Source organism: Numenius arquata, chromosome 13 (assembly GCF_964106895.1).
Source record: "Numenius arquata chromosome 13, bNumArq3.hap1.1, whole genome shotgun sequence".
NCBI lineage: Eukaryota > Metazoa > Chordata > Aves > Charadriiformes > Scolopacidae > Numenius > Numenius arquata.
In genome coordinates this window covers 13,088,541-13,097,334 of record NC_133588.1, presented here as the reverse complement: position 1 = coordinate 13,097,334, position 8,794 = coordinate 13,088,541, and positions in this window count along the sequence as shown.

The window sequence follows — 8,794 nt, the reverse complement described above, 5'->3', positions numbered from 1 at the left end:
TCTGAATTTGCCCCAGATACTTTCAAAATAGCTTCTCATTTTGGATGAGGAAGGCAGAATATACCCACCTACAGATGAATGCAGTAATCCTCTAACTCCAGGAGCTGAGTAAGATGCATCTGGTATTCATTGATTTTGATCAACAACCACTTCTTGGTTTATGGGCGTTGTTGAATCACTATGTTATATCAGATTTCTTCATGGTCACTAAGGCATTTTTAAAAGATAGGTCTACTAGAAATAAGAAAAAAGGAAAAGTCCCCATGGGATGTCGGACTGATAGCTTGTTAGAGATTATAAGTACACTGGAGTGTGCTAAAGACTAAGTGTTCAAATATGCACCCCAACCAATACCAGCATTTCTTTCCCACGTTCCCAGAGACTGGAGCGCCATTAATGTTACTCAGACCTTTGGTTTGTGAAGGAACCACAGGATAAGCTACTGAATGACAGTGCTGGATTAAATATTTGCTGATGATACTCATTTTCTATCTTTCAATGTCTAGCTGAGATGGATGGTTTATAATGACCACTCTGGATGTGTAGCTGTGGAGCAGAGAGAGGCAGTGATTCCTAGGAACTACTGAGTTTTTTCATCTCCTGTTGTAAAAACAGATAAAAAAGGGGCTGCTACTGGACTAAACTATCTTCTCCTATTGATTTTCTCATTTTTCTTTTTAGCTTATCCCTTTGGTGTTATCCATTAAGAATTAAGACTCATAGATATTGTCCCCAATGCCTCATTAATTTCGATATGATAGCCATTTTAGATAATCCATAATTTTTAAAAAAATCAGTATTCCTTCAGCTTTGTGCCTGTTTCAACTTTCCAGTCCCTTGCATAAATGGAAGGTTTTTTTCACAGAGCACTCTACACATGCTGGTTGGAGATCTTTCCTTCTTACCCTGATGCTGAGCTCCAACAAGCTCTTTGTGTTTGTGCAAGAGCTGCAAGATCAGATGTGCAAATATATAATGGATTATTGCAGCTAAGTGGACTTGACCTATTTTGGGTTTTTTTTGAAGTGGTATATCTTCTCTCTTCTCTGAGCTTTTCATATTTGCACTTGGTTTAGTCAGAAGACAACACTGAAAGGAGTAATTTGGAGGAACTCTATATTTGTCCTGAATTATTAATTTATCTGAACTATGGCAAAGCTAGAAAATCTAGGGGACAAGAACAGAAACCAAAACTACCCAACAAAATGCTGCACAATTTCCCAGGTAGGAACCTTGGTTTCAACTCCTCTGTTTACTGTAACACAGATGACGATTCAGATGATCACAGCCAAAGGTCAACTCATTCTTGGTGCTTCTCTGGAACTGAGCCAAAATGTATTGATGTTTATCTCATGTACCGAAAATATACTGTGAATGTAATCAAAATTTTACAACCAGAAAAGGTGGATTTTGGTGAAATTTGAATCCTTGTGGTGCTCAAGTTGGATCTAGATTACGTCACTGAAATCTTAACATACAAAAGAAAATCAAGGAGAAGGTAAATGCTTTTAAACTCATAACTAGGAACTTGTTATGGGAATAACCCAAAATCTAAGCCCTGGGTTAACTTTTGGAAATGTGGAAGATTGTTTTAAGATATATGAACATGACTTTGATAGAAGAATACCTTTAAAAGGTATTTAAAGGGTGCTTTATGAGACAGAAAAGGGCTTATAAAATAATAAGGGCATCCCCTAAAATAGAAAGAACAGCAGCAACATAAAACACTCATCGTGCTTTCAGTGTGAAGTGAGAATTTGCACTCCTAACGTCCCACATTGGATCTGGGTCTTGAATAACGTTTCTGTTTTCTCTTCAGCTGAGCTAATGACAGATCTGAAGAAGTGTCAACACTGCAACTGAAAAAGCTCGAAGCGGTAGGAAAGTCATTCGCAGGGGAGATGGGAGTCATAGCAAATACGCTTTTCAAGGTTGGTTACTCCTGACTAATGGCATGTCATTTTCAGCAAGAAAAGCCAAAAAACTTGCCCACAGGCAGCGGAGTGCTCCAGGGGAGTCCCATGCCTACCCCAAGCAGCAGCCGGTGAGGTAATGCTGCTCCCTCTCTCTGGCTCCTCTCTCCTCTCCCGCTGCCAGCCCTGGTTCAGGCTGGGGTATTTGCTTTAGTCAGAGGTTGACATCACCCATGGCCGAGGAATCCAGCCTAATTCATGATGGCTCCATGTGTCATGTTCTCTGTTGGCAGTAGGAATTAATCTTATTTGACTTTACCTTCTAAAAGGTCACCTACACTCCCCATCCCCCTCTGTTTAGAGATTGGCATTGTTATGCAATTCATCCCTGGTCTCTTGGAGTCTTAGTCTGGGATGAATCACCCTCTGGACATGTCAATTTTTCTTCAGTGGCTGCAGAGATGCTGATGTTTCCGATCTAGATATGAAGGCTCAGTCTGTGATCATGAAAATTAGGAGAACTGAGTTGCTCAGTGTTGTAGATGGGGATCTGGAGCAGGAGGTCTGCTGCAACCCCATATTTTTCTCAAACTGGCGTAAATCAGGACTAGCGTGTGGAGAAAATCTCATCCTGAGGGCAATGAAGTGGGTGAATGAGGGAAGGACTGGCAGGTTGAGTACTTTCTTGATTTTATTCATATGTTTTGATTCTCCATATTGCATGGTCCAATGTGTGCTTTCTGCGTTCAATTCAATGTTGAATATGTTGACAGACTGGAGGAGTTTAGGCTGATTTAGTTTAAAACAGAGGAGAACTCAGCCCAAACTCTTGCAATTATTTGAGTCTGGATTTTCCTATGTAAGCCCAGCCTAGAAAAGATTCATGTGGAAAAGAAGTGGATGTGGAATTGCAAAATGTCTCACCTGTGAGACATCAAAATAAGTTCATTGAAATAAGTTACCTGTTCATTTTGGTGAGTGAGCTGCAGTTTCACAAATGTGTTAATGCTTTCATGCGTTGATGGTGTCAGACATGATCTATTCTAAAATCCTTATCTTTTCAGACAAAATGTGTTGTTCCCCCAGATTTGTCGGATTTGCCCCCTGGAACATAATTTTACTCTTAGTTATAGAAGGTTAAATAAAGCTGATCATGACTTTTGAGATCTCAGCCACATGCACTGGGCAGAAAGCAAGTTGCCAAGGGTCTCAAATTTAAGTCAGAAGCTGGTACCATGACTGATGTTTGCAAACAAAAGTAAGAACCGAAATGGGTTTTTTTTCTGTTGTTTCTGTATTTTTCATTTTGTTCATTACTACTTATTTTAATTTCCCTCCCTCCTGTGACTTTCAAAGTTCAATTGCAAATGAGAAATCATTTTGAAACTAACAAATACTCTTTTGCCCCCAAAGCATTTAATGAAGTGTGCTCCTTTTTTCATAATTATTTCAAGTGTTGATCAGCTGATCTCCTTCTAGAAAGGAAAAGAAACAAGAAGTCCTCTGAAATAGCCCCAAGGAATACCCACTGATAGAGATATTTGTTGATGTGAGGAAAAACATGCTGTTTCAAAAATATTACAGGCATTTCCTCTTTCTGCGAACTTACTCCTGCTTGTGGAAAACAAAGAAGAGAAATTCAGACTGGTGCCTGCAGGCATCAGGTGTTTGCTGTGAAGCATTTGCCAGCAAGGCACAGGTTTGCAAAGGGCATCAGACTCCAGGAGACCCCATGTAGACTGGGAAATGAGGTCTTACTCAGGTGTCCAAAAAAGGGGATTTATTTCTAAAACACCTGTCACCTGTGGCTATATGAAGATATCTTTGCAAATCCAGTCATTATTCCCAGTGGGAGCTCCTGTTTCTCAACAGACCTGAATTTCAGGCTACTTCATTTTTTAGAAACTTAAATGAGCACTTATCACTTCTGAGATTCTGGCCTTGGCCAAATACACTGTAGCCAAGAATGAAAGTTATATGAACTCAGAAAGAACAAGCTATCAGGTTAACCTTGGGTCATCAGAAGAATGTAAGAATGTAAAACGTCTTAGATTTCTTCCCCAAATCCAATCTAAGTTTCATCTGCGCTGAACAGGCAGTACATCAGTGAAATAACTGGGAATTTAATGAATTAACCAACCTGAAGTCATTGCCAGCAGTAGGGCCTTTCTGTGATTTGTGCTTGACAATTTGTAAAGAGCAGAATCCACCATTCAAACCTGGTGGAAAAAGGTTTTTGGTGGGGTTTTTGTTTTGTTGTTTTTTTAAAAAAATCATCCTAAAGGATTTTTTTCAGCTTAGTGCTTGGAGCTTGCTTAACTTTCTATTTTCCCCAAAGAGTTGCTGTGGCAGATTGAATCTAATTGATCTAAAAGCAAAATAGGTGAATGCTAAATGAATGTGTTTGGCAGCAGTAAAGCAAAATAAGTTTGTCTGGAGAGAAAGGAGGTGAAAATCCTGATCCTCATGTCTTTGGCTTTTCTCCTCTCCATCTTCCTCTATGATGAGTGATATTATCTCATGTCCATCACATCATTGTCCATCATATCATGTCCACCATGGGACTTGAGGAAAGCTGTGTGGTTAGTGCCATCCCTGCTAGAGATGCTGTCAAGTCATTGCAGAGAAAAGCCTACGTCCTTACTCAATTTTGTTCACCACCTCAGGGTGTGATTCCTGACTACTCCAGAAATTTTTTATGTCTCTAAACAACCCCAGATTTGCTGGGTTTTCAGTCTAAAGCATCTCTGTTATGCCTGGAGGTCTTTGAGGCACAGCTACCAAAGGGTGGGTTCCAGCAGAGGATGAAATGAGTGCTAATACAATACTGCCACCAAGTCAGACCCAAGATAACTTGAGGGTTTTGGCTAAATCTTTTTTTTTTGGGGGGGCCATGATGTTTCTTAGTCAGTTGCCATGAACTTTAATGGGAACGGTATTAGTAGGGGGTGGAGGGGCTTTTTGGGGACTGTAGAAAAGTGTGCAGGGAGTAAGATTAGAGCTACATCTCATTTCCCCTTCCTTGTTCACATAGCTCTTTCATAGCACTGGAAGAAATAAATTGCTCCGATGTCACTTGTGGAGTAATTTGCCTCTGTTGGGTTTCCACCTATTCAAAGAGTGGATGAGGCGGGAACTGATGGTTGTCCATATGGCTGTTGACCAGCACCACAAGATGCTGAATTTCAGCTTTAAAGCTCATCAGCATCCTCCATGATCACTCCTGAGACTGTCCAGCATGTTCTGGTTTTTAAACATATAGTGCATTTAAAACACAGTGAATTAATTGGCATGATGCTTTTTGGAAAAATGGAAAGAAATTTCTTAAAATATTTGTGTTTTATGAATAATCACTATGCAGACAAAATGTTTTTAGGAGATAACAGCTGGAAGAACAAGCAGCCCCTCACTATACTGTGAAAGTCACGGTACTTTGGAAATGTAGTATTTATTGTAATGAGAGATACCTGAAAATGTCAAGAGAGATTTTGCTGCTAACTGTATCACAGATATCATTCAGTAATATACACCACAAGAAACTGCACCCAAGAAAGGAGGGAACTGATGTAATAGACATCTGGTCTAGATAAATTTGTCATGTCTGCTGTTGTAATTATATGCTAATGATATGATTTCACACTGCTTATAATCTCAGAAACATACTGTTTCTAATTATACATTACCCAGAAAAAAAGTCCTTACTGGCTTCTGTCTTTCAATTATTGTTTTTATCCAAACAACCTCCCTTGAAGTAGGTAGTTTTATGGCTACAGTTGCTTCTGGTACCTGAGAACAACCTGAACATTGGTGGATTTATGATCACTAACCCCTGCAAGGCCAGGAAAGTGTATAATTATGGCTGAATTTCAGATGGAGACAATCTTCAAAACTGTGGTTGGGATTTTAAATGTGCATCTAAGAGTAAAAGAAGAAAAAAATCTGTGCCAAAAATACAGCTAGTTGCTTAACTCTGCTTTGCCATTTTGCATAGCAACAAGTCTTTCCTTAGGTTTTAGTGTCTCAGAGACCTCTCCCCATGTGCAGCAGTGTTACTTTAAAGAACAGCCTCTGGAGGTGCATGTGCAGCTGCCATGGCTTGTAAATGTCATCTCCCACCACTTATCTCACCAAAGAAATGTTGTTCCTGGTGGCTTGCTTGTGGTACTTTGCGTTGTCTCCTAATTAATCAAAGAGTTCTTATCTTTTCTGCACTTCATCTTGTTCAACAAGCATTTCCAAAAGCATCTGAATTTTATTTCTAGGAATAAGCTTCTTGTCTTATTGAGACCATGTGTTCATCAGAGCTTGCCCTCTGTCCTCTCTGCAGTACGTATGAGAAACCATATTGATTCATTCCCAGCTCACTATCTTTGAACATTCATACTATTTTTATTAGACATAACTCTGTTTTTTTCTCCCTTCTCCCCTTTCCCCTGCACCCTCCAGCTATATGCAGCCTTGCCTAGTCAAAAAAGGAATAAATGGAAAACATTAAAGAGGTTTATGTCCATATGGAGGAGGATTGACATCAATTTGCCATCAACTGGGAATGCTGTGTGATACCGTCCAGTCTTGCCTTTGGTTATCTGTACACTGAAGATGCCTGTGCAGGTGAGTCAATACCCGAGCACCCAAGGAAAGCACAGACTCCCCCCGTCCTCTCCCCTCGCTGAAAAAATAGCAAGGCGTTTTGCAAAAAACCAGAGTTACCTCCATATGCAATGCATTGTGGTCAACTGACCTACGTGAGCATCAGTTCTGCAGCCTGGAGGGAGTGCTCTTACACAGAAGCTCTTCCCCTCTTGTAAGAGTGTTTGCTATGACTTGCGTGTGGGGTGTAACAACCCCAAGGGGGAATATTTGCTGCTGTTGCCAGCGGGGTTTCTCATGTGGCCCACAGTTGGGTGGCTGCTCAGCCCTCACAGTCCCAGCAGCAGCATGGGCATCTGCACTTAGCACATGCTCCTCTCCTCCTCCTCCTTTGGGTGAGAAAAGGGAGCAATATGGGACAGGTAGATGTTTTTTTGTCTTCCCTGATCCATTCTGGTGAAAGGTCTTCAAACCCATACATCTACCTAATGGGGTTAATAGCTCTGAACCGTGTTGGAGTTACCTTGACCTGGGGTCAGCATTTGACTTATGCAAGGACCTGAGCAATCCCATCTTTTCTCTGCACTGACAGAAGGTTAGAAATGGGTGGTGGAGAAAGATCAGAGCCTGGCTTGTGTCCCACCAGGTCTCCTCTCACCCCAGAAGCGAGGAGTTTCTCCCAGAGCCTTGTGCATACAATGTAGTAGCCCTTGTTTGGCCTGGTTGGCTTTTCTCAGCACTGGCACACTGCAGGGAGGACCAGAACATCTGCAGACACAGATATCTGTAGCTGAAGTAGCTCCTTGAGAGCTAACATGTTTCTGCCCCATAGGGAGCTCAGGTCCTGGTAAGAGTGTCTCAGCAGAGAGCTGTTGGTAAACCCCACAGATCTCTACCTTCAAATCTTTCTTTACTGTTGCGCCCCTCTGTGAAGGATTTGAGATTCCTCCTGTCCCCAAAGTGCTTCTTGCGTGCTCAGCATGTGTTTCCACTAGAGACCAGTCAAGGCTGATGTGTACCCTCTGGGCACCCTGGGAAGTGCTGTTGAGAAGAGCAAAGGGACTGCAGGCTCACTGCCCTTCAGGGTGATGCCAAAGCACTGAAGCCAAATACCAGTCCTCTCCCACCTGCCACCAGCCTCTTTCCCACGTCAAAGGGAACTTTCCAAGGGCAGATTTGTGTGTCTAACTCTTGCTTGAGGTCTCCTGGAGAGAGATCTCTCCCTGCCTCCCCAACCGGCCTGCTCTGTCAGGTTAAACCATTGTAAGGCAAAGAAGAAACCAGCTAGAGATTTTCTGGTTCTTGGCTGGGACAAGTGTCTGCTTCATTGCAATAATGAACCATGCTGAGCATATGTGAGGGTACCTCAAAGTGAATTGGATTTCTCCTGACGTTAATAAAACCCAGTCCCAACCTTGAATATAGCTTGCAGTTGTATTGCAGCTGTGACTCAGAAAGTGATGTAAGAAACCAAGGAAAGGAAAAAGAAGAAACTGTTCAACCCTCAGCAAAGTTTTGGTACTCTTCAGGGCTGCTTTTGTGCTGGAGTGGTTTGGAACAGGGTGCTGACATCTGTTTGAAATAGATAGAAATGCCATATAGTGTCGCTCCAACACCACCTTCCATAACAAGTCAGTCCTGATTATCAATACGGATGGGATGTTGAAATCTGGTCCTGAACTCTGAAATTTGTCGTATAACCTTTTCTCATTCCCAATACCTTTTTCTCATTCCCAGACTGAAAAATGTCCAAGAGCATCCCCACTGCCCAGATTTCTTTGTAAATAAGTCTTAACTCTCACTTTGGACTGAGAGATCAAGAACATTGAAGGGTGTCCTTCTCTTTCGGCTACAACTACTCAAAAGCTTGGTGAGTACCAATATGGCTATTTTAACTATGAGAAACCCATACACACACACACACCCCCTGGAATTGTAGAAATGTGAGAATTCCTAGCTGCAATAGAAGTAGAGAATCTGCTGAGAGAAGTAGAGAAGCTGAGAATCCAGCAGGATTGTGTCTACAGCGCAGTTCAAAAAAATGTGCCAGATTAATAGGCATAATCAAGACTGACATTGAGTAAGAGGCAAGAACGACTAATCAGATGCTAAGTTAGCTGATGCTGGCATTACTGAAAGCCTGGGGGCATAGTCCAAGGATAAAAACATAACGTCTTATCTAACCAAGGAGTCATTTGTGCACCACTAGTTACAACATGTTCTAAAAAAGGAAAGAAGGAAAGAAAAATATCTATGGCACATGAAATTATTTTATGCCCCAGAAATGATAA